This window comes from Amblyomma mixtum, chromosome 2 (genome assembly GCF_055824585.1).
Source record: "Amblyomma mixtum isolate Tamu chromosome 2, ASM5582458v1, whole genome shotgun sequence".
NCBI classification, from domain to species: Eukaryota; Metazoa; Arthropoda; class Arachnida; order Ixodida; family Ixodidae; genus Amblyomma; species Amblyomma mixtum.
In genome coordinates this window covers 191,870,996-191,895,425 of record NC_143013.1, presented here as the reverse complement: position 1 = coordinate 191,895,425, position 24,430 = coordinate 191,870,996, and the positions used below count along the sequence as shown (strand labels likewise).

The window sequence follows — 24,430 nt, the reverse complement described above, 5'->3', positions numbered from 1 at the left end:
TCTGTATTCTTTTCAGCCTGATACGGTCATTCTAGACATCCCAATTTAGAAGTCAGTGTAAATTTCTTTACTAAAACCCCCGCATTGTGTACAATGTTGGAAAAGTGCTCATTGTGAATTCCATTTTATTTTAAATCACCATTCTGACTTTCTATTCCTCACTGCTCATGCGTTTGCAAAATAAGATATTCATAATTCTTATCGCACTCATTTCTTCGAATTCAAACATATCTCATGCATTCTAGAGAACCGCTCTCAACCATACCACCCACTTTTCATCACTTAGCTTCTGCCACACTTTAACGTTGAAGGTATGCATTGCAATCCTTTAAAAAAAATAATCTTCTTCATTGCCGTTTTAACACTTTCAGAGGTCTTTTGGAACTTTTTATCTTAATGGCTAGTACATGCGCTCCTGCTGTCTTCTTTTATATCGGTTACTCTTTATTAATGAGAAAGCTACAGGTTCCCACTTTGCAAGATTTAGGCTGTGTATCTGGCTAATTAACTGTGGGTTAAGAACCTTGCACATAGCCCTCCGTTCTCTGACGGTGCCCTGCACAGGAGAGGAAATCTCGCGTTTCAACGCTATGCAACCGCCACCTGTACTGCCACCTTCGCAAAAACGCATCACATCCAATGAAAGCATAAATCCCGGCCAGTTGGTTGTCAATCATATTAAACGTAACAATCGCGCGTAAGACGAGGACGCAGGCATGGCTCACCGAATCCAAATACTTGTTCGATAAATCTTCGCTCAGCATTAATAGGCTGAACAGGATTACTCGGTTAAATGCTGCTAAGTCCTCTTCAGAACAGCCGGCTGTATCGATCGCGCGATTTTTATGACCCACCGCTGCATTACCACTCCGACTGCCTCGTTTATAGAATATTCGCACTAAATGGGGACCAAGGGCTAAAATATAATTTGTTAAATCTTGCCTGATCGGGTTATCAAGTCCGATGAAGCGCATTCATTCCTCACCAGAAAACATTCCATGGTGGGCGTTCCTGGACAGCGAGCCATGCATTTTGAGTACCGATACTAGATCACATACTTTGAGCGCTTTATCACCAAATAACTGAAGCAAATGAACGTCAATTTTATACCCTTTGACAATAACTCACCCTTCGAAGGCATCCTAGTAGCCCGTTCGCAGCATAATTTGCGATTCTCAAATGCGCAACTATTTACTATGAGACGTAAAAAATAACCCTGCCTCTTTCGGTATCTCTACGGTACGAGACTAGCACTTTTTTGGTTCCAGAGGCGAAGACAAACGGTGTGCTGTTTAACGAACCAGACGAGTACTTTTATAAACGCACAAGTGCATTGCAACATGGGCGAATATCACGTAGCTCCGCAAAAAGGCAGCGCACACGTCATGACAGCGCCAAAGATCAAACTACCTTTTCCACAGTGAGAGGAAAACCGGTGGGTACCGTATTTCAGCACGGATGCAAAAACCTGCAGCACGGACAGTGAGATATAAGCAGATGTGTTTGCAGAAAAATTTATTTTTTCTCACCATCACCGCACACAAATGAAACAGAGTAGTTCATGCACGAAGTCTCTCAATTTCAACATGCACAACACATGGCTCGCCAGCCTTGATGAACAGAACGCAATCAACATGAAGTTTATAGGTGGTTACACTGGTGTACAGCAGGAACAACCACAGCTTGGCGCCTGAAACCTTCATCTCCGCTCATTATAACAGCAAACATAAGAAAAAAAAAACTGTAGCTCGAGCATCTCATATTTTAGTGAAATCAGAGTGCACAATCTCAGTCACCACTCATTTGTGAGCTTCACTGTACTCCGAAAGATCTCCAAAGCAAGACATCATTCTTCACGTAGCATACGACTGGTGATGCAAGCAAGACATTCAGCCGCAAAAACAATGACTGAGACTAGCAGCAATAGGCAGTAGTGCTGTATGAACTCCATCAGTACAATTTTGACCTCGATCGGTGGTCTAGAGTCGTACTCACAATATGGTTCAATCTTTTCCTGCAAAGACGCTTCTCGAATAGCTAACATTAACTTTCTAAGGGCTGGGAGCAGGCGAAATCCGCGCCGAACCGGCATACCATCCAGCACCATAGTAAATGGCTCGGGAAAAGGGCGCACTCCTCTGGTTAACTCTTCGACAGTGCACCGGGGCTGAAGAGGGGAGTAGCAGACCCTGTCCTCCCTTCCGGCAGCTAGCAGGCAGTCCAGCGGCGTTGCGGAGACTAGTTGTTGGTGGCGGTGACGCTCATACGCCGCGTACAGCTTCCTCAACAATGAGCTTGTGTGCAGCGAGGTCGTTTCCAGGATTTCCTTCGTCGACGACCCTTCAACAACGCAAGGGACGACACTGCCCTTATCCAAAGCCTCTTGGAGCTCTTCCAAGGTGTCCAAAAAATTCCCGGGTCGAGTTGCGGTAACTAAGGCAGTAATCTCACTTCGGATATAAACGGACAGAGAAAATATGGTCACAAACCAGCACATGTACACCATGCGCCGAAGTGCATGGTGGTTCCTTTGTTCCCGTTCAGGCGCTGAAGTAGACAGGAGCGCCGCCAATAAAAACATCACTTCCCGAGACAAGAGCTCTACGAGGGAGCTGCATGAGCACTTAGCGCGGATAGACACCAAGAGGAGGGCGCATAAACCGATAGAAACGGATGTAAGGGCGACGCCCCACGCGGAATGCGAGAGAACATTGAAGACGGAGACAGTCCGGGAGTCGTTCGCTCTGGCGTAAAAGCTGTCGTAAGCGACTTGAGCTTCGGCGTACGAGACGAGATTTATGGCATGCACCTGTATGTTTGTTTTGGCTGGAATGATATCGATATCGCCCTCGATAAGAGCAGAGATCGCAGCAGGAAACCTCGTAAAAAGGGTGTACAATATTGTGACGTTTTTGAATCCGAGAAGACCGAGTATAAACTTAAAGCGAGTTTGGTGGCACATGGACGGATTGTTCGCAATACCTTTGTTTCGATATCTGCGGAAATATAAACAGCCAACCCGCATCTTATCCCCAGAGAACATCTTTGCTTTGTGACTGAAAGCCAACTTCACTAAAAAGGCCTCTTTCTGCAGCTCCCGTTCTGTGTAAAAAACCGGTCGCAGGAGTAAATCGGAGTGAATCAACGCTCTACTGACGCCTTTCTCGCACCAGCCGAGGACGGACAATTTCAGTGGAGGCGAAATCTTTCTGTAAGCGCCCAGTTCGTATTGCAGCACAAAGTTGTCTCGAATGAGTATCCAGTGAACTGCGGCGTAGTAGATATATCTAGATTGAACGATCGTACTGAAGAATTTCAAAGAGGTCCGCAAGTCGGGTACAATCGCAATTGTTGTTCTCTGCTGTTGTGAATTGAGTTCCAGGAAAGATCTAAAGCGTTTTGCGCTGAACAGCCACGTTGTCTTCCGGAGCGGTGTTAGTTTCAAAGACGTGACGTGAATGTTATCCCTGCGACGTCCGAACGACACAAAGGAAATATCAAACTCATTTGAATTCAAACCACGCAGAATAGCTTCTAAACTAGCGACTGTAGTGCACTTCGAAACATCCGAACTGAAGGTAACTTCAGCAAACATAACAGATGACAGAAAGATGAGGGTCCCTAATCGACGTAGGTTTGGTGAAGTCATGATGGCCCCCTATGAGCGTCAGCGCTCACTAAGCGCAATCCTTAGGCACAGCGTTAGGTTCAAATGCCATATGGATAGACAGGAGCTGGTTGTCTGAGCCTTCGGCAACTTTTATGTTTAGAGTAGACGCACTCTACATTTATACCCTTCGTGCACTGGAATATGCGGTTCAAATTTGTAAAGACAAAGACAAACCTAGCTAAGTTGGATGTGATATTCGCTTTATGATCAGAAGGCAACGAAATATTACTGTGCCACCCCCCTACGCTGCATGAAGACATTTACATTACTGTGTGCAGCATCAAAGCTGAATATACAATATTGAACGTCTTGTTATATGCATGTATCAGGGCCTTTCATTTTTGAAAAATCCAGTTATGCCCTAGCGAGCAGCCTCCAAACTAAAGGCAGAGAAACCAATCTGGAGCATTTATGATTGCCTGACAGGTGTGTTAGCTCTGCTGGCCTTGTTCGGACCATGTATTTTCCAATAAACTTCAGTTGTTAGTCCAGTCGTTGTGGTGTGCACACTCTTTTTGTCCGTCGTCTTGTGTGACTGGTTTTTTTCCGTTGACATCGAAGGGCGTGTGCCCTTCGGAATGATGTGCGCCCTTCTCAAAACAACACAGGGATAACGAAAAAACTAAGACTACCGATGGCGGAATACATCTTCAAAAAGCGGGGTTGGATCAATTTCGGTGACAGTGGCCCCGAAAAGGGTTGGACCACCCTTTACGTCAATATACAGCATCGAAAAGTACGGTGCCCGGAAAAACGATCTGCAACGCAGAATCATTTTCGTGCTTTTTTCGACAAGGCGCACGTGTCAGTAGTGATCAGTAGCAAACGCTGTTCAGTTGCTGGAGAAGTAGAGTTGTTGCTTCAGTGCGTGTAGGACGCACACCATGCGTGATTGAACAACGTTTGGGACCGAACGTAACTAAAATAATTTAACATTACTTTCTGTGCTTGATTAAAAAGAAAACATACTGTTTCGTTTTCTACAGCCTTGTGCGAACATTCGGACATTATAAGCAGGAACAGTAGGAAAATATATTGAATAAAATCTTCGATCTGAAGATCAAATTCCGAAGATCGAAGGATAGTACAAGTAGCTCATAAGTGCGCAGCACAGGCTACGGTACACAGAGGTTGTTTTTTAAGCACGAGTAATGGCGCGTTGTGAACATGGCGTGTCCACTATTTCCCGACACGTTTAAGCATCTAATATAGCTAGTAATACGTACATATTAAATACTTAATAAAATTTCAATGCTCTACTTAGCTGCAGTTTTTATAATGGCACGTATACCGCATATATTTCATTACAAATCGAGAGCAACGTGACAGAAATGTTGGGAAAATATAAGTATTTTCGACATAAAACGTGACGCTGCAGATCAAAGCCACAGTACTGCTAACGTTAATAAAAATAAAATAACATTTCTTATTCTCTAGGTGAGAGGAAAAGTTGCATAGAGAAAGTCCTCATAAGGACCCATAAATGAGACAAAACAAGGCCTCGTTTCTGGAAGTCCTCATGCCGGGAAAGGGTAAGAAGGTTTTCGCACAGCTGCCGCCCTCACCGTTCGAACACGTTATATGTGGCACTTGTGCTATTACTAGACGAGGGTGGCGTTGGTGAGCACTGTCAAGTAAAGTCACTAGAACTCTGAAAGTACCGCAACCAGCGGGAGGCGCGCGGGCAACATTGGGCTGTTGTTGCCAGAAATGGTCCAACGCGGCGAGCTCGGCGTCTGCTAGACGAAGAAACTCTCCCTTGAGGCCGCCTCGTAAATCATTTTTGCGCAAAAATAACCAATGAAAGTATTAATGATTGATAGCTTACACGAGATTACGGTTTTCGAAAGCCTTGAAATATCATACGAAAGCTTCGCAACCACTGGTTTTCTTGAGTAGCCGAGTGTGCACGGACAACGCAAGAAGCAGCCTTGTTCTAACGCTTTCGTAAGAGGCTCACGAGAGGCTCGCAAATGCATGTTTTCGGGAACCGGAAAACTTTAACGCGGGCAAGCTGGGTACATTTACGAGCGGGATATAGCAAAACGCTTAGTAAATCGGTACGCTTGGAAGTGTAATGCGTCGAAAACGTTCCCTTTAAGCTTGCTGTTTCCTGCCCGCCTGTTCTTCCCTACGTGTTGTCAGTCGCCGGTCGGAGGCTTGCGGGAGGTAACTGGTTGGGCGACCACAAGGTCGACGCGCGGGCCAACGCTCTCCGCGGCCAGATGGGCGCCCGATAAAATCCTTTCGCGACTGCTTACTGGCGGTGGAGGACATAGCGAGGGATATGCAGCCTGTCACAAAAGAAACGCAAAGCCGTGGAGAGCGTTTGGGAAATAAGGATTTGTCGTGGCGTGCGGACGCGCGGTGCGAATGGAAATGAGCGGCTAACGGAAAACTCCAGCCAGAGCACGATTTGTCGACCGCAAGGAGTTTGCGCTCCCGAAGTCACTGACCAGTGCGCGTTCCGTGCTCGTCGATCGGCATCTTTGACAGCGCATTTGTCCCACAGCGAGTGACCGAACTATCATACTCGTAGTAAAGTAGCTACTTGTTGCTAATTGCTCAACTTTCCCTTCTCTCGGCAACTATTTTTTCTTGTGTTCTCCTGTAGGTACGTACCTCGCCTTCCCTTATTCACGTAATGCTTTGTGAACTCTTACTTGTGCATGCAATCCATGCCTACAAGCTTTTGAATTAGTATTCATGTATTCTTTGATTTCTTATTTGTCAATTCTGGCATTTTGCAAGCTTACACTGCTTTGTGTTAACATTTGTTTCTTGTAAATATTTTGTGTGCCACCTTGTTCTGGGAAACTGCTTGTTTGAAATTTCTCCTCCCGCCAGCTTTCGCAGGAGGCTGTTCAAGTGTACTGCAAAAATAGCACGCACAAAAGTGTGAGAGCCAACCAGGCAGGTGCACGTTCTGGAATTACTTGCAGTGCAACCGACAGATATGCGAGCACAAGGGCAGGAGTTTTTTTCTCCCTTTTGCTCCTGTATGTCGCTTGTGCTACGAGCTCAGATCAAGCTGTCGGTGGCCAGCGTTTGTGAAGTGCATTTGTTTTACACGGCGCAGAACTGCTTCTTGCTCCACCCCGTCTATACCTGCAGGTGACAACAGCCGCAGCCTTTCTGCTGCTACGTTTCTATTTTCTACAGCCCTAATGAAGTGCACTAGGGTAAATAACCTAAAAGAGGTTTTATTGGTTTTACCAAGATTGCTTATTCCCTGAAAAAAGTATTTTTAATGCTCTAATTTGGTTGACGTCTGCCTTTATAATGGCATACCTTCAACTCGAAAGGAAGTTTTACAATCAGCTGTGCTAAACATATGCCCTGTCTCTATGCAATTCCTATTTCCAATCTGTAGCATGCTTAGAATACATAAAAACTTACCACAATCTCATATAAGTTTTAACTCTAACAGAAGGCAAATCACCAGAGAATAATTTTCAACCATTTATTTTCATACCCACATAAAGATTACCTACAGAGAACCACAAAATGCGTAAAAAGGTGCATGAAACAAAGAACATAGCCTGCACAAACATACAAGTTGAACTCCAACGGTCACTACTACACTTCAGACATAAACAGGCAATATGTACAAAATAAACCTATAAAATATACACAAAATAGACCAGACTGCTTTAGCTATAAACAAAGATAAGCACTGCATGCCTTGGTGTTTTATATCTTATAGGTGCTATGAAGAAGGCTGGTCTGCCACCAACTACCTATTAATGTAGCAGACAAAGAAACTTTTGATTGGAATTCTGGTGCTAGCCTAGAAACAATTTGACTCGAAGTAAATAAACAACTGTGGTCTATGCACTCTAACCAAGGAAGCGGCAATTCTACCTACGAATGGGTCACATACAACATTACACACACGTCAAATTCTACTGCATGTGCAGAATGCTATCAACACATAGTTCTTTTAGTTGGCTATATTGTAGTTTATACATTCCAATCATACCATGTAGGAAGAATGCAGTTTGACACATCAAAAGAAACCGCACTACAAAAAAAAAAGAACCTGCAGAACATATCATCACACAATTTTGGCGACAGCTGCACGCATGCCAACACTTTTAGACCCACCCTTTGGCTTCTCGTTCAGCAGCTTAAGCATTTCATTATTTCTTTTTCCGAGAGAGAACCTCAATCTGCACAAGAAGAACTCCCCAATAACATTTTCCATGACTTTGTGGCAAGAAGGGAGTTGTATGTTGCATTCAAGTTTTTTAACTACGACTTGCTGCAGACCCTCAACAGTCATTTTGCCTTCAGTAAGTTGCTTTTCGTTGCTGCGAAAATATCCTTCTGCCTCCTCAAGAAGACCTGTCACAGGTTGTGACGGGATACACAGGGACTCTTTGCCTTCCACATAGTTTTTCATCGTCAAGAGCCGTCCACTGTCTTCACTGCTACCTTTCAAGGCAGCACTGCACACATCACACAGCTTGTTCTTCCTGAGGACGTTGCGAGTTATGTAGCCTGCCAAATAGCGAAGACTCTCTTGCTCCTGAGCTGGAAGGCTTAGGTCATTTTGCTCAACTTCTTCTTCCTCAAGAGGCTTAAGGATATTGGGTTTTGTGGATACAAACTGAGCCAGCTGCACTCCATCATCAATTTGATAAGATCCTTTTTTACTTGGTTGGAAAAACTGAGCCAATATAATCATGCGCAGTGCATACTTCAATTCACGTGCCCTTGGCACTGGGGATTTGAGACGTATGGTACTGAAAAGGTTATCCAGTGCATCTTGAGCAAAGCAGTTTAACAAAAGATATTTCAGGCCTCTCTCTTTTATCATGAGTTCTCTCAAGCTCAGTTGTGATGATTAGACCAGACTGTACTGGCTTCCATACTGAGGAGGATTTGCCTGCATTGAATATCTGCCGCTTCGTGAACACTTCAATGACGCCTTGAAGAAAATTTACTGTCTCCGTGCCTTTTCCGGGGCAAAGGTCACTAAGTGCCATTTTTGAGGTGCGCGATGACATCAGAGCAAACGACTGGTGTACAAACTGCAAAAACCAAGCTGTTGTGAGAGCTTCTTTTGGCAATTTGTCTTGCTCAACAAGAAGCCTAATTGCTGAAGCTACGCCATGGTAAAATATTGCACAGGCGGGGCCTACACTCATTTTTTCATAATGATTTGGTGAAAGGAACTTTGGGTCGAGGTGTGGGGCAAAGTTTAGGCCGTGTTTCTCGTCACTCTCGCTCAAGCGCTTAATTTAATCAAGCCACACCTGCACATGAACAGAAAAGAAGATGCAATACAAGTTAGCACACCACATAAAATAAAATATGATAGTTGCTACATCTTCTCGATAATGTTGATCTATTCACCTTTCTGCAGTATGCAAATCAGCCTTATATTTAGGTATAGCTTGTGAGGTTTGGTTATGGAGCATCTCGGGACAACGAAACGCTTACCTCGTTACATGGAAGTCTGTGCTTCTGAACAGTTTCAGCATCCAAGCAGATTTTCTGTTCTCAAACGAGGTGGCCACGCAGATTTTTTAGCAAGTGTGGAGCATCTGCTAAAAAGTGCAGTCTTCTTCCATTTCCACATGGGTGTGGGCAAGTTGTTTTCGTTCGGCCATATCTTGTGGCGACTATAGCACACAACCGCCATACTGCTTGGTTCTCAGAGCCTATGTCAGATGTAATGCAGTCATCAAAGAGGAGCTCAAGCACCTTGGATGCATCGAATGAGCTAGCTGAAATGATAAACAAAAAATTAGAGTGTCTTAAGCTTGTGTCTTTACATCTCTTTTAAGTTTGAATTCTACTCATGTGAATAAGATAAAATATATGGATTACAGTTCTTATGTGTGAGTAATGGGTTGTTTGGTATTTCACACTTCAAGAGTATGTTTGTGCATTTCTTGTGTGGAAATTTGGCTTTATGTAACAAATCATACAACCTAAACTCACTTGTGCATTCTCCAAGCTATTTAATATCAGCTTACCAGTAAAGTGGTAGGCAACAGTCTGCTTCCATCTCTAAGTCACTCCGGCAAGCATCACAACAATGACATGAGTTGCTATGGCAGGAGATGCACTTGGCTGTGGTGGTGCAATTGTAGCCTGGCCCGCGGATTGTAGCATTTAGTGTAAGCATCAACCGCGTTAAGTTGTTAACTTGCCAATAACTGTCCTAGTAGAGTTGTCATAATCCAGCCCTGGAGTAAGCTGAATTTCGTCATTTAGCACTGCTGCGTAGCGCTCTTCAACTTGAAGTATAGCGACTTTCATTGCAAGGACCGAAAACACCTCTTCAAGGACTCCTGGGTCGCAAAACCAATCAGTTAAGTTATGTAAAGGTCATGCAAATAATACGCTTTTACCTGGACGCATTTTGACGTCCTCTATGTGGCTTTGGACGGTCCTTTCCGCGGGAAGAGTCCAGCCAGTTCCCCTCAGGTACTCGTAACCACGAGAGCCACATGCAAGTCGCAGCTTCAATGCGCCTTCCACCATAGCTTTGGTTCAAGGAGAACCTCTCATGGTGCCCTTTTCCAGCATATAGATCTGGTCTTCTGCAAGAAGGCGTCCTAGGGATTCTTTCAGCTGGTCCCTTTCAGACTCGGCCTTCCTTCGTCTCTTTGCCTCCAAGTCTAGATGGCGTTTCATTGTATCTAATTCATCACATTCAGAATTATTTTGCTCATTTCTTTCTGATGAAGTAGCTTCAATAAGACCTGAAGAAGAATCACTTTGCACATTGTCATTCAGTTTGTAAATCTTTCCAAAAAACTTGCAAGCCAGTCTAGTACATTTTCAGAATGCTTTTCTGTTAACCAATGCTGCGAAAGACAGCAAGCTGAAGCGCAAACCTTTCTCTTCCAAACGGTGAATGTCACCTTGGCTGCCAGTATCAGTTTCACAGCAGCCTGGCTGTGCTTCATTCCATTTCAGTGAGGAGTGGCTAACATTTGGGCCTGCAGAAAAAAAAGGAACCCTCAAATTTTATGATCAAAATTGTTTGAATAACACTATAATATAGGTCAAATGTTTAGGGGAATCCCCCAAGGTGGAGTAGATTTGCAATAAGGGAGTAATTACTCATTGGCATCCACCCGAGCGCAGCCATACGGCTACAAAGGAAAGCTATACAGCTTTCTCAGAAACTTCGTAGTTAAAGAAAAATTCGTCCTGGTCCGGGGTTCGAACCCAGGACCACCGCTACACCGGAGCAGTCGCTCTACCAATTGAGCTAACCAGGACGGCAAGCTTATGGTAGGACGAGAGCGAATTGATCAATAACTCGAAGTGGGAACTGTGTTGGTCAAATGTTTAGGGGAATCCCCCAAGGTGGAGTAGATTTGTAATAAGGGAGTAATTACTCATTGACATCCACCCGAGCGCAGCCATACGGCTACAAAGGAAAGCTATACAGCTTTCTCAGAAACTTCGGAGTTAAAGAAAAATTCGTCCTGGTCCGGGGTTCGAACCCAGGACCACCGCTACACCGGAGCAGTCGCTCTACCAATTGAGCTAACCAGGACGGCAAGCTTATGGTAGGACGAGAGCGAATTGATCAATAACTCGAAGTGGGAACTGTGTTGGTCAAATGTTTAGGGGAATCCCCCAAGGTGGAGTAGATTTGTAATAAGTAATTTGTACGAAGTTTCTGAGAAAGCTGTATAGCTTTCCTTTGTAGCCGTATGGCTGCGCTCGGGTGGATGCCAATGAGTAATTACTCCCTTATAACACTATAATATAATATGCTTACTCAGCTGACCATCGTGCTGTTCAGCTGTTGAAGTAATAGCAGATAACAGAGCAGGAGGTACACAAGGGAAAGGCGGTTTCCGTTCGCTTTTTGGTAATGCATAAGCGAAAATGCTGGAAACTGCGTTCCACTTCAGCTTTTTTTTTTCCCATCAACACGAACCTTTTCAAAGTGGTCTGGAGCAAAGTGGTCCCGCCAACAACGAAAAACAGCAACTGAAGTATGTTGCCCCAAAATGTGGAAATGTATGTTGGCGTTTTGCAAACCCCTAAAAAAAGGCTGAATGACGTACAGAATCTTGAGGTGAAATTACAGATTTTTCAAGAGACGCGTTTCATAGAATATGTCAGCACTCTCTGGGCGTACTTATTCAAGGTAAACCATCTCCGGTGGCTTAGCTGCTTTGGCGTTCGGCAACTAATCCCAAAATCACGGGCTCGATCCCGGCCGCGGTGACTGTATTTTTGATGGAGGCCAAATACAAAAACGCCTGTGTGCAGTGCGTTGTTAGTTCGCGTTAAAGGATCCTAGGTGGTCTAAATTCACCCAAAGTCATCCGCTTCGGCGTCTTTCACAGATAATGTGTCGCTTCAGGACGTTAACTACACGATTTATTCTTTTTTATGTGAGCCTCATTGTAGCCAAGATCGATGAGCAGCAGAACAAAAAATCTCGTACAGCAACGTCTCCGAAAACATAGCTGTCACTCACACATGCGCCAGCACACTCACATGCACGCAAAAACGCATCATACGCATCACACGCACATGCACACTCACGCGCGCGCGCACAAAAACATCGAGAGAACCATGCAATGCAGACCACACTCGCATACACTCAAACACGCATCACACGCACATGCACACTCACGCGCGCGCGAAAAAAAACAGAGAACCATGCAATGCAGACCACGTAGGGATGTCAACTGGTGAAATTCAGTATGAATAAATAATTGGCTGAGATGACAGTTGCTAAGTTTACACAGTGCATACCTCGCACAGCCGGGTGTAATTTGTTGGGACAAATTTGTCGCGCCGAATGCGGTGCAGCCATACAGCCCTCGTTTGCTGCCAGACTTCCCGCTTGGGATCACAAATAGAGCTTTGCCGCATTCTCTTCGATTGCTGCATTCGAAGGCGCAACATCCCGGCATCCTTGGGGGCCTTTGTGCCTGTTTTGTGCACAGAGCGCGGTACTAAAAGAGCGACTTCGCAAACCACGCCGGCCTACCACCTGAGAAGTACTGCGCGACTGCGCCCCGTCTGCTGCGGGTTGACCACCCATGGCGGCACCTAAGCACATGATCGCAACTGGCCAATAGGCAGCGCCGCGGCATAGAAAAAACAGCTGCGGTACTTTCAGACAATGGAGAAAGTTGGGCGAGTTGGTAATACATGTTGAACTTAGAAAGCCCAATAAAAAAACAGGGACAAGAAGAAGAAGAAGCACGCAGGACAAACGCTTGACATCAACTAGTTCTTTACTCGGGAAAAAACACATATATACAGATACATAGAGGGCGGAAACAAATTATTAACCAAACAATGAATCGGCTTCATCGCAAGTGTGTTTAGCGCGAACAGGTATCAAGGTAAGCAATTTCCTTGCGTGATAAGGTCAGGGAAGGAGTGCTGATACAATTTTCAGCTTTCTTTACAATGCGATAAGCCTCTATAATTTCTCTGTCAAGCCTCTTTTTTCCTTTACCGCACGTGCGTGTGGCATTGAACTGCGGCTCATTTGCTTTACATTTTTTACATGACTTGCAGTCTTCTGCTAGGTGCCCATCCGTTGCTACAGCTTGCACAGCACGACGGTGTTCTCTCAACCTATCGTTCAGGCACCTGCCTGTCTGGCCAATGTACGACTTCTTGAACGAGAGCGGAACCTCGTAGACCACCCCTGTGACGCAGGTTGTGAAACGGGTGGCATGCTTCGTTGTGCACCCAGGATGGTCATTCACCTCGTCCACAGCTCGACACATTTGTGAGAGCTTATTGGGCGCTGAAAACACGACGGATACCCCGCACTTCTCGGCCACTTTTTTAAGCTGGTGCGACACGTTGTGTATGTAGGGGATCACCGCCGGACGCCTAGCCTGGGGAGCCTTTTCTTTTCGCTTCCCAGAGTTTAGCTCCTTCACTACGCTTTCCACCACAGAGGCGATGATTTCTTGTGGGAAACCAGCCCTTTTCAGGCGCTGTGATTGCATCTGCACACTGGCCGAGACTTTATGCTTACACGATTTGTTGAGGGGCCTCACGTATGCAATTTAGGGCAATCCCCCTCTTTACTACATTTGAGTGGGCCGAATCATAGTTAAAAATGCCTTTTTTGGTACGCGGCTGATACACCCAGCAGACTTTATCCTTATCTAGAGTCAAACAAACTCAAGGTACTGCAGACTGCCTTTGATAGGATCCTCACACGTAAACTGCAGACCGTGGGAACAATTTTCGAACACCTTGATCACATTTTTTTTAGAATTGCTACTTTGGCCACCTTCTGTCGATTTCATAACCACAAGATAATCATCCACATACCTAAACACTTTGACAACAACAGATTTATCAAGGCTGTCGCTAATGCGCCTGTCACAATGGGCTAAAAAGACGTCACTTAAAATGGGGGCAAGGCAAGAACCAATGCATATGCCTTCTTTTTGGAGAAAAGACTGTCGGTTATGAATTACAAATGTTGATGCAAGGTAAAAACGAAGCACTTCTAAGAAGTTCTCAATAGATAAACCCGTCGAGTTTTGGAATGCGACAGCACCTGATGCTTCGATAAGATCTCTTACAGCCCGCAGCATATCCGACTGTGGGATAGAATAAGACAAATCTACCACATCCAAAGAGAAAGCGTACAGGCTCTCAGAAGCTGGTCCCCTGTTCTTTAGGTAACTTATGACTTCCGACGAACTTCAAATCATGAAAGGATCCACGAAAGGTAACCAGCTGATATGCTTCTCCAAAAATCTGGATACCGCACCTTGCCAGGAGTCCCTTTCCGTAACAATGGCACGAAGAGGCACCCCTTCCTTGTGGGTTTTTGCAGAAAAAAAGGCACGCAACCCGTCTCTTTTTGCTGCTGAGATACTTTTGCACAAATTGGGTAGATTCAAATTCTCACATAGTTCGAACGCTCGTTTTTTCACTTTTGCCCGGGAAGAGGTAAAGTTAACAAAATTCTTACTGAATGCCTGATCGGCCTTTTCACGGTACAAAGAATTTGGCATGACGACAAACCCTCCTTCGTTGTCGCTAACCAACAGAGCTAAGTCATTGTTTCGAAGATAGTTAATAGGAGAAATTACATCCTTGTTCCTCTTTTTGACGTTCTGTTTGGATGAAATGCAGTCAATGGCTTCGGAAATAAACCGACCCTTGTCCTCCGCATCCACATGTGCTGCTACTCCCCTGACCATAGCCAGAAGACCAACAGGAGTTTCATTAGGTTCTTTGCTAAATTTCGGGCCACAACGCAACACCTCAGCCACGGTTTGCGGTAAAGAACATTGACCGAGGCAAGTCACCTTTCCCGACGAGACTTCATTCTTTTGTCTTGACTTGGACCAGGCACACAGAGAGGGCAGAGTCCGATTCCACAGGAATTTTTATTGCGCTTTCTAAGTTCAACATATATTACCAACTCGCCCAACTTTCTGCATTGCTTGAATTCCTTTCTAGTACATTGGGGCCTGTGTTACCTCTTTCTTTATGTGTGAATCCTTCAGTTACCTTAGTCAACCTTATTGCTGTCGCTACTTGTAGAGCAAGATCCTATTCCTTTTGCCTTCGTCATCATCTTGTTCCTGACGAGCTGCAAGGTATCTTGTACTAAGGTGTACTAGTGAGGTGTACTAGTAATGTGTACTAGTGATCCCTGGGGCTGAGAAGTATATCCGCGACCAGATAATTATTCATGGTGGTGAAACTGAAACACACAAAAAAAAAAACATAGGGACAAAGGTGCCTTGCCACACACATTCAACACATCGGCACGCCTATGCATCATCTCCCTGGCTGACCGAACAAACACATTTGCCTTGAGATAATCTAGTTCTTTTTCCGGAGTGCTACAGAAGGGCTGCTGACATAATTCTCTTTTTCAGCAGAGATACAAACGGCTTCAAAAATTTCGCAGCTCTTCCAAGTGCTAAACTTGCACGCTTGGCATGCATGCAGGCCGATGCGTTCAGCTTGAGTGGCAAGATACCCTTCTGCCTAACCTTGAATAATTGTTACCTGGTCGAGGAAATACTTTTCAGCCCCAGGGATCGTTAGTACCACTTTGCATGTAAAAAGCCCATGTTATGGAATAAACCTCAGCTGAAGTCCGGGGTTCGTGGTGTCTACTCTTTTTGTTTATGTGTTTTTGTACACTCGAATGATGTCTCATAATTCTACCCAGAACAACATAGCCCACCTCTCCATGCTTAGCAGAAACAAGACAGCAGTAATGAAACCAGTTATCTCATGTGTCCACTTTTTTTTACATCTCTGACCTGCGATGAGTGGCACAACAACGACTATTTAAGTTAAGTTAATACGCATGCATCATAATGTTAATATTCATAGTCGAAAAAGTATCACACAATGTCGCCGAAAACGTGCACACATTTCGCACTTCATGCATAGAATGCAACATTTAAAAGAAGACCAATTTTGGATGTAAAACTTCAAATGGCCTGCAACAGGCCTATTCTAACGACCAACTAATATTACTCATATAAACATATGAGGCCAGAGCTATCCAAACTGTTCCAAGCAGTACCATTAAGGAAAAGAGCAATGAAAGTAAAAGAACACTTCATGACAACCACAAAAACAAAGCACAATGCAGTAACAACTTACAATACAGCTTTTGACTCTATACGGTGGCCACAAAATCCATGCCACTGACTCGTACTGGAATACAGATGTGCCACCTGCAGATAGATACCAATTTCCCATTATCAGTGTGACAGGAATACAGAAACAAGCATGCGAACGCGGTCCGACAGTGAATATCGCATGAATGTAAAAAGATCAGGAAAAATATACTTGCCCAAGTATACGCCTCAACACAAAGGAAAACTATCGTGTTTAAAATGCATCAGTTCCTTTTTCAACTTAAAACAGTGCGCAGGGACAGGACACAGTCAAGAAACACACAGACACAGCACTGTGCTGTGTCTGTGTGTTTCTTGACTGTGTCCTGTCCCTGCGCACTGTTTTAAGTTGAAAAATGAACCAACTGGCCCCGCTACTTCCCATGATGCATCAGTTCCCCTAGCAATAATAAAGGATTCTTGCTATGAGGAAATTAAATCTGCAAACGGCCGTTCGAACGCGTAGATATAAACATCGTAATAACTGAGACAATTATTGCGCCACTTCCTTTTCTCAGAAACCAATTTTCAACTAAAGCAGAGTGATCAAAATGCAAGATCCTATACTCTGGGTAACCAGAAGCGCGATCGGCACTGCAACCTGAGACAGTGCTTTGGATATTGTGGGGCTTGAATTCAGACGCAAAAAATGGGCACTGATAGTATTGGAGTGCTCCAGATTAATTTAGACGACCTAGAATTTCTTAACGTGAGCTGACATCGCACAGCACAGGGGCATTCTTTTTTTCCTTTCACCTCAATCGAAATGCGGTTACTGCGATGAGGATCGACCCCACGACCTAAGGTTCAACAGCCTAGCACCAAGCAAAAACCGCGGCGCAAAGAAAGTGTTTGAATCCCCGCGTCCTCAAAGTGCTAACGCTATCTCGAAAGACAATCATACATTTTACGCGCAGCCAAAGTGCCGATCCTTGAAACGTGCGTGGTGGTGTGAACAAGCATGGGCAGAAACGCGTAGAACGAGTCATATACGTTGAAAAACCTGTGCTCAACAAGAAAAAAAAAACGCGCAAACAGGCTCATGCGCATACTACTTTGCCAAAACAAGTACCGACAATTCTTGGCAGAGCAACTCACCGAGGCGACATTTGGCCAGCCAGCGACAAACAAGCGCCTTAAACGCTTTTTAGAGCATTGAACACGAATAATGCAGCAGTACGACAGGTCACCGTTCGAGCATTATATGCTTCGGATAATGCACAAGAGTACTGCTTACCTTTTCAGACGATTGCGTAGTCGTGCAGAACGCTGTTAGCCTTCGTGTCACGGGCACTACACCAACCAGTGCGAGTTCAGCACGAGTGCTGCGTAGCCGGCACACTCTACCACGTAGTCACACAGAAGAAAATATTCCAGGCCTCATTTCGAACCTTTCAACCGCGACACTCCACGCATCTTTGTGCCTGGACACCCATCCTGCACTGCACAAAGCGCACAGACTGAAAAGTTATAGACCAGAAAAATGACCCTTTGCCTCGAGTAGGGTATGTCGACAGCACTACGCGATTGTGCACCCTTGTGCAAGAAGAAACACACGCAAACCACAACACATTTCACAACGGCTCACAATCCAAGTAGCGAATTTTAACAAACGTCGAAGCGTGTCACAGCGTCCGAACCGCCATTAGGGTTATACAGAAAAACAGCTACCGGCAGCCACCTGGCGGTGACAACCAGTTTCTGTTTCGGTTTCGATGTGAAAAAGTTTTTTTTTGTACTTTTTATTTTATTTTTCGTATTATAAATGGGTATTCTGCCGTCTCGGTGCCCGAAGAAATTTCAGCGCTTGCCAGCAATTACCACTGGTAGAAACGCGCGGATTAACGACTTGTTGCTTGCGCTGCTGTTGCTTCCAAAGGCAAGAACATCAATCAGACATCCTCCGCATCTTACTCCCAAGTCGGCTTGCAGCAACATCCTGCTTACTGGATTGTATAAATGGGTGATTATAAAGAATGTTTCTCACGGAACCACATGGGATCATTTTTGATACCTATACAGAAACAAACACTTTTCGAGCTTGAACCACAAAAGCATGCTTGCAGGTCCAGGACAAAGAAATTTTTAGGCTTTCATCATATGACATTCTAAATTGCTTGCTGCATGCTTTTACACATGCATTGCACTTACTGAACTTTTTTCATTATCACATGTTCCTCAATTACAAAGTGTTAATTTTTCTGTGAATGCTTGCAGTGTAATATGCTGCATTTGGTCTTGTTTCCACTTTTTATGCTTCACTTTTCTGGTGATTAAAATCATTTTTTATCGAAATAGATTTCACCCATTTTCATCTATAGTGTTAGATGAGGTCCTCAGATTATATTGCTTTTTTACAATAATGCCAGAAGGTAAATGCAAGGCACTTAAATATGACACAGCACTGAAGAGATGTAATAAAAAGCAAATTGTTCTATGAGTTGTTCAGCGTAAGTGATTCTGGCAGACTGGTAGTGCGCATATGTGTTACACAATCCTAAAAACTGCTTGAGGAAAACACTTGTGTTTATAGTTGGCAGTTTTTTGCCAACTAGATGTAAAGATATGCGCATCTGTTCGAAGTAATGTTAAATGGCGAATATTTATGCGTGGCTACCACTTTTTTAGTTGTATCTCTGGTACACACGAGCCTTGAAAGGCAGTATATACTTAAATATATGGTCATTAAAAGTAGCCTCCTTACACCCTTTCTACACCCTACGCAAAATGAAGGGTGCTTGGAGGAATAGCACCCTTTCAGACAGTGACGAAGGGTGTATAGGACAAAATAAGGGTGTTATAAAGGTGCACCAAAGGGTGCACATTGCCGGAGCACCTTTTTAGCACCCTTAGGGGAGTAAAATTTTTTACTGTGTATAGTGCAAGCAAAATGGCGGTGCGACAGGAGCAGCGCTAATGCATCAAATTTTGCCAGAAACGGGGCGACAGCCAAGTGGAAACCATTCGGAATACTCAGACGGTTTTCGGTGATGATGCTTAGAGCAGCACAAAGATTAAGCAATTGTACTACTGGTTTAAAGATGGCCGCACATCGGTGGAGAGCGAGCCATGCTCCGGTCGGCCATCAACATGCCGAAATGGCCAGGTCATTGCCGTAATGAACGCTCTGGTGATGCGGGACCGTCGTGTGACTATCCGAGAAATTGCGGAAGAGGTGAACACCAGTAGTTTTTCTGCATATTCCATTATCACCGAAGATTTGGCCATGAAGAGAGTTGCGGCGAAATTCGCGCCGAAGCTGCTCACGGTGGAGCAAAAGCAGCTTCGTGTTGAAGTCTCACAGGACACGCTGGATTCCACAAACAGTGACCCCGACTTCATCAACACCAAAATCACTGGTGACGAGTCTTGGGTGTACGGGTACGACGCGGAAACCAAATCCCAGTCGTCACAGTAGAAGCATTTGACGTCCCCAAGATCAAAGAAGGTCTGCCAAATGCTCAGCAACGTCAAAGTGATGCTGACTGCTTTCTTGGACTCTCGCTGTGTGGCACACCACCACGAGTACGCACTCCCCAGGGTCAAACAATTACCAAAGAGTACAACAGGGATGTCATCGGTCACCTACGTGATGCTGTGCGGCGCAAGAAACCGGAGTTGTTATAAACAGGAAATTGGCGTATCCATCACGACAATGCTCCTGAACATTCTTCGCACTTGATTCGAACTTTTTTGACGAAAAACCAGACTTTTGTAGTTCAACCGGCTTCTTACTCTCCTGATATGGCCCCTGCGATTTCTGGTTGTTTCCCAAAATCAAGAGGCCATTGAAAAGAGCGCTATTTCAGACAAGAGAGGATATTATGGCTGCAACGACAGCTGACCTAAACTCCATTCCGAAAATGGCCTTTTCGGAATACTTCCAACAGTGGCAGCACAGTGGCAGCACTCCACACACTGCCACTTCCAACAGTGGCAGTGTGTGGAGTCCCAAGGAGACTACTTTCAAGGTAATTAGGTTTCCAACCATCCAGTTATGCCATTTTTTTTTCTTCGGCCAAAGGTCGGATACTTTTCTAACAGACCTCGTAAAATAGCTCATTTGCGATGTAAACACGCATGTGGCCGCAAACACGCAGCTTCAAGGATTGCCAACATTTGACCCATTTCTATTTTCCTACCAGTGCCAACACAAGTGCACCGAAATCGGCCGTTATATGGACGCAAGACAGGCCTGACCCTGCTTTTATTGACTGCGATCGTCACGGTCCGCGAAAAACAAGTGCCATGGGTCGAGTGACTCGAGGCGCGGAAAGATCCTGCGAGTGCTTGGTGCACGTGAGGAAGCGGAATTCTCGCGCTACAATTGTGCCTTCGCGTGTAACAAGCACAGAATAGTCGTAAGAGCCGCGTGTGTTGAGTAACAAGCGCGTACATGTGTACCTGCGTCAAGCGGGCAAGCCGCGAACGATCCCTGCGCGGCATGCGCGACGGCCTCGCACTGAACTCTTATTGTCTCAGCATCCTATCGCTAACACCGCGTGCACTGCGCTTGCATACCTTCTAAAACAGTCCCAAAAAGCACAAGCAAGGTGCACTTACCTCGCACAAGCGTGTTTTATGTCACTTGCCTTTCTCTCCTGAAGAATTACTTGGTGGTCCCATCACTGCTTCTGGACATTTCTTCTGTCTGCCTGCGTTTTTAACGTGTTTTCTTTGGTCACATAGAGTCTATAGTTACCTGAAAATAGTGTGATCCACAGCTTGTCAGGGTTTGGAAGGAAAGCCGACTTGCCACTAAGCACGGCATTGGAAAGTTGCTTTAAATGCAGGCAGTGCATTTTTCTTTTTAATCCTAAAACATGGTGTCGACTTAGTGACATGTATGTTTGTTCCTCTGTTGCAGAACAACATGCAACCTCCAGAAGGTCCCGGCAGTAGCAGCAGCAGGAGACACACGACACATCACCAGAGGTCATTTTCAATGAAATGGTTCCAGGCACAACATCGCCTTCTGGCAGCGTTCAAGCAGATGTGCAAGAGACACCAGTCCCCGCAGAGTTGCCTGATGCTTATGAGCCTGCTCCTGGCTGGAAGGCACCACCCCGCTCCCAGCCAACTAAGGAGCCATCAGCTCAGGTGGCAAAAAAGTGAAAGGCATTGATGTGTTTGAGCAACAGCTGCTGTCCCACCTGCAGCACAAGATGACAGAGAATGAAGCATTTGGCCTGTCAGTTGAGTTGTCACTGGAAAGGATGGGGAGGCAGGCAGCAGCCAGGTGCAAGGTCCAGATAATGCAAATGCTCGAAGTGTACGACGTTTGATAGAGAGCAGCAGCTTTTTTTTTTTCTTCGGGTAACACAAGTTGGTACTGCTGCTAGGGTATTTGGTTTATGTTTTATGGGAGTTCAACGTTTCAAAGCGACTCAGGCTATGAGGGATACTGTAGTGGAGGGTTCTAGATAATTTAGATCACCTGGCCTTCCTTCCCACGCAGTGACATCGCACAGTAGACGGGCCTCTAGAATCTTCCCTCCAACGAAATTCACCCGCCGCGGCCGGCACGGAACCCGCATCTGTCGGGTCAGCAGCCAAGTGCCATAACCACTCAGCCGCCACAGCAGCTAGTATAAATCTTACTGTAAGATACAATTCAAGAGTGCTGGGCCAAGAACCCCTTAAGGGAGACCCTCCAGGCAAAGGCCTGGACCAATTGGCATGATATCCATTGAGACACTTGCCAGACACATGCAATTTCAAGTAGAGGAATGACCTCCACGTCATCCAAACCAGTCACGCTACTGACTGGAGGGGGGGCTTCCTTTGAGAGGCATTCGCTGCTGCACTCTTGAGTTGTTCCCGAGTGTACATATTGCAGCCACTGAGAGTTAGAGCTGTTGATTGGAAAGAGTTTTATGGGAAAATTTATCCCTCTTTCAATTATCCATGTTGCAGTGCCGGAATTTTTAGCAAAAGTCAGATCGGGAGACGTATCCCTGGAAACACTGTTACTGCAGCGGGTGGAGACTACTGGGCGTGTAAGAAGAGTCAACACACACTGTTGTGCGGTAAGCCACAATTTTCGACCTTTAATGTCCTCCTGTGCGTACCTCCAAGCCGGCTGTTGGGCCTTAAAGTCTCCCGTGAAAATAACGGGGTGATTCCCTGCAAGTTTCCGGGTCGCCTGAAGGGCGGGCCAAAGCTTGCTTTCCGTAACTTTGAGCTGCTATAGACATTCAGCACAAGCAGAGTGTGGTCGGGTTTCCTAGGCGGAATTAATTTGACTAGCACGTGTGTGACATTTGGGACTGGGGTATCGTGGTGCACCGCCGAGGGCAGTGATGCCGAAATCGAGGAGAGACTCCAGCGTGCCATCCATATCGCAGGGAACTATGTAGACCCCAGGTGGCTGCGGTGCTCTCCGGCGAACACTGAATTTCTCATGTTCCGCAAAATCAGATCCCTTGCGCAACCCCCACCGGCCATCGAAGTCGGTATTCGCGGAGTGTTCCTCTATATCCGCAGGAAATAAAGTTTCACCACCACCACCTATTTGAAATGTTTTACCCCTGTGTCGCTTGAAGTAAAACTTCTCCCGCTTGGTTCAAGAGCAGCCAACAGTGGACCAACGTGCCATATTTTGTATGCCGACTACTGCCGAACTATCAAAAAAAGCATTCCGTGTGTTTTCATGTTTTGTTAATAGGGTTCCTTGGTGTCTGGTGTGCTTTCTAACCGCAGGTGTGCAGTTCGACGAGCCTAAGGAAATTTTGCCTGTAAAATTGTTGAACTTTCAAGCATTTTTTAATCAGTGAACTGCCTCTTAATAGTTTTTTTTACAAAGTCACTGATAGAAATATGTGCCCCTTTTCTCTACAAATCCAGTGGTCAAAATAGCTTGAAACGGTTGTCACTCAGTTTGCAGAGCCGTTGTGCATACAATTTTACTATGTCTGCATGTGGTAACACGCACACAGCCTACTTTTTTTTATGAAGTTTCAAATACAAATAATTTTACTGAATAGTGAATTGCATCACTCAGGGTTGGAAAAAAGTTTTTGGTTGAGGTCCATTACCACTGCCACTAGACCAAAGTATAAGGCTGCAATCTATGTGGTTAATTTGCTCCAAGGTAGTTATCATACTACTTTTTCACTTGAATACAATAAGGTTGGACTTTACAGCCCTGTAAGTGCCTGTGATAAGAAACTTCCACGCCAGTTTTGCGATTTTAAATGTGATACCATGTTCCTGATTTCATTCTTCTTGAGGTCTGCCAGCTGTGTTCGCTTATTACACTATGCCTAGTCCAGCTACAGCATTGATGGAATGAACAGTGCTCGTGCAGATTTTAATGAATTTTTTAATTGCCAACCGCTGCTATTTTGGGCTGATACCTGACTGATGTGTTTTATAAGTTTTATATTTTACTGTCAATTGTAGTCCAGGTACATTACTTTGTTGTTGTGTAAACTGAGATTTTCATTTCAGGTGGTGCTATAGGCAAAATAATGTAATTTTAAATCAACTGTGATGTTAACTATGAAACCACAAAATATGTATCATTCTACTTTTTCATTTCAATGCAAGAAGACTGGCCGCAACAGGCTTCAAGTGCTTGTTATATGGAACTGCTCCAGTTCTGTGATTTTAAATGTGATAGCATGTTCCTGTTTACATTTTGCTCAGCCTTCGCCATCTCTGTTCGCTAATTATACTGTGCTTAGTCCAGTTACAACACTGAGGGGATACATAGTGCTTGTGCAGATTTAAATGATGTTTTTTATATCAAACCGTTCCTACTTCCGCTGGTACCTGATTGTGTTTTACATGTTTTATATTCTATTGGTAGCTGTTGTTCAGCTACATTACTCTGCTGCATTGTAAACTCAGATGTGCATTTTAGGTACGGCTATAGGCATAATAATGTAATTTCTCAATGAACTGTGATGTTAGCTATGAAACTACAAGACATGTATCATATTTCTTTATTTCAATGCAAGACGACGGGCTGCGACAGGCTTGAAGTGCTTGCGATATGGAACTCCCGTGTCAATTTGGGGATTTTTCCTGATTTCATATTGCTTAATGTTAGCCGCTTGTGCTTGTTTATTACACTATGCTTAGTCCAGCTCCGACAATGTTTGAGCATATCTCAATGTTTTTATCGCAG

The 24,430-nt window shown here is 44.9% G+C and overlaps 2 pseudogenes; both read right to left on the bottom strand.

The window, feature by feature from the left end:
* Positions 1-12,576, bottom strand: part of LOC149361925 (uncharacterized) — a 125,552-nt pseudogene extending 112,976 nt beyond the window's left edge.
* On the bottom strand, positions 8,917-10,321 carry LOC149361926 (uncharacterized; annotated as a pseudogene).
* Positions 12,577-24,430: the final 11,854 nt, after the last annotated feature.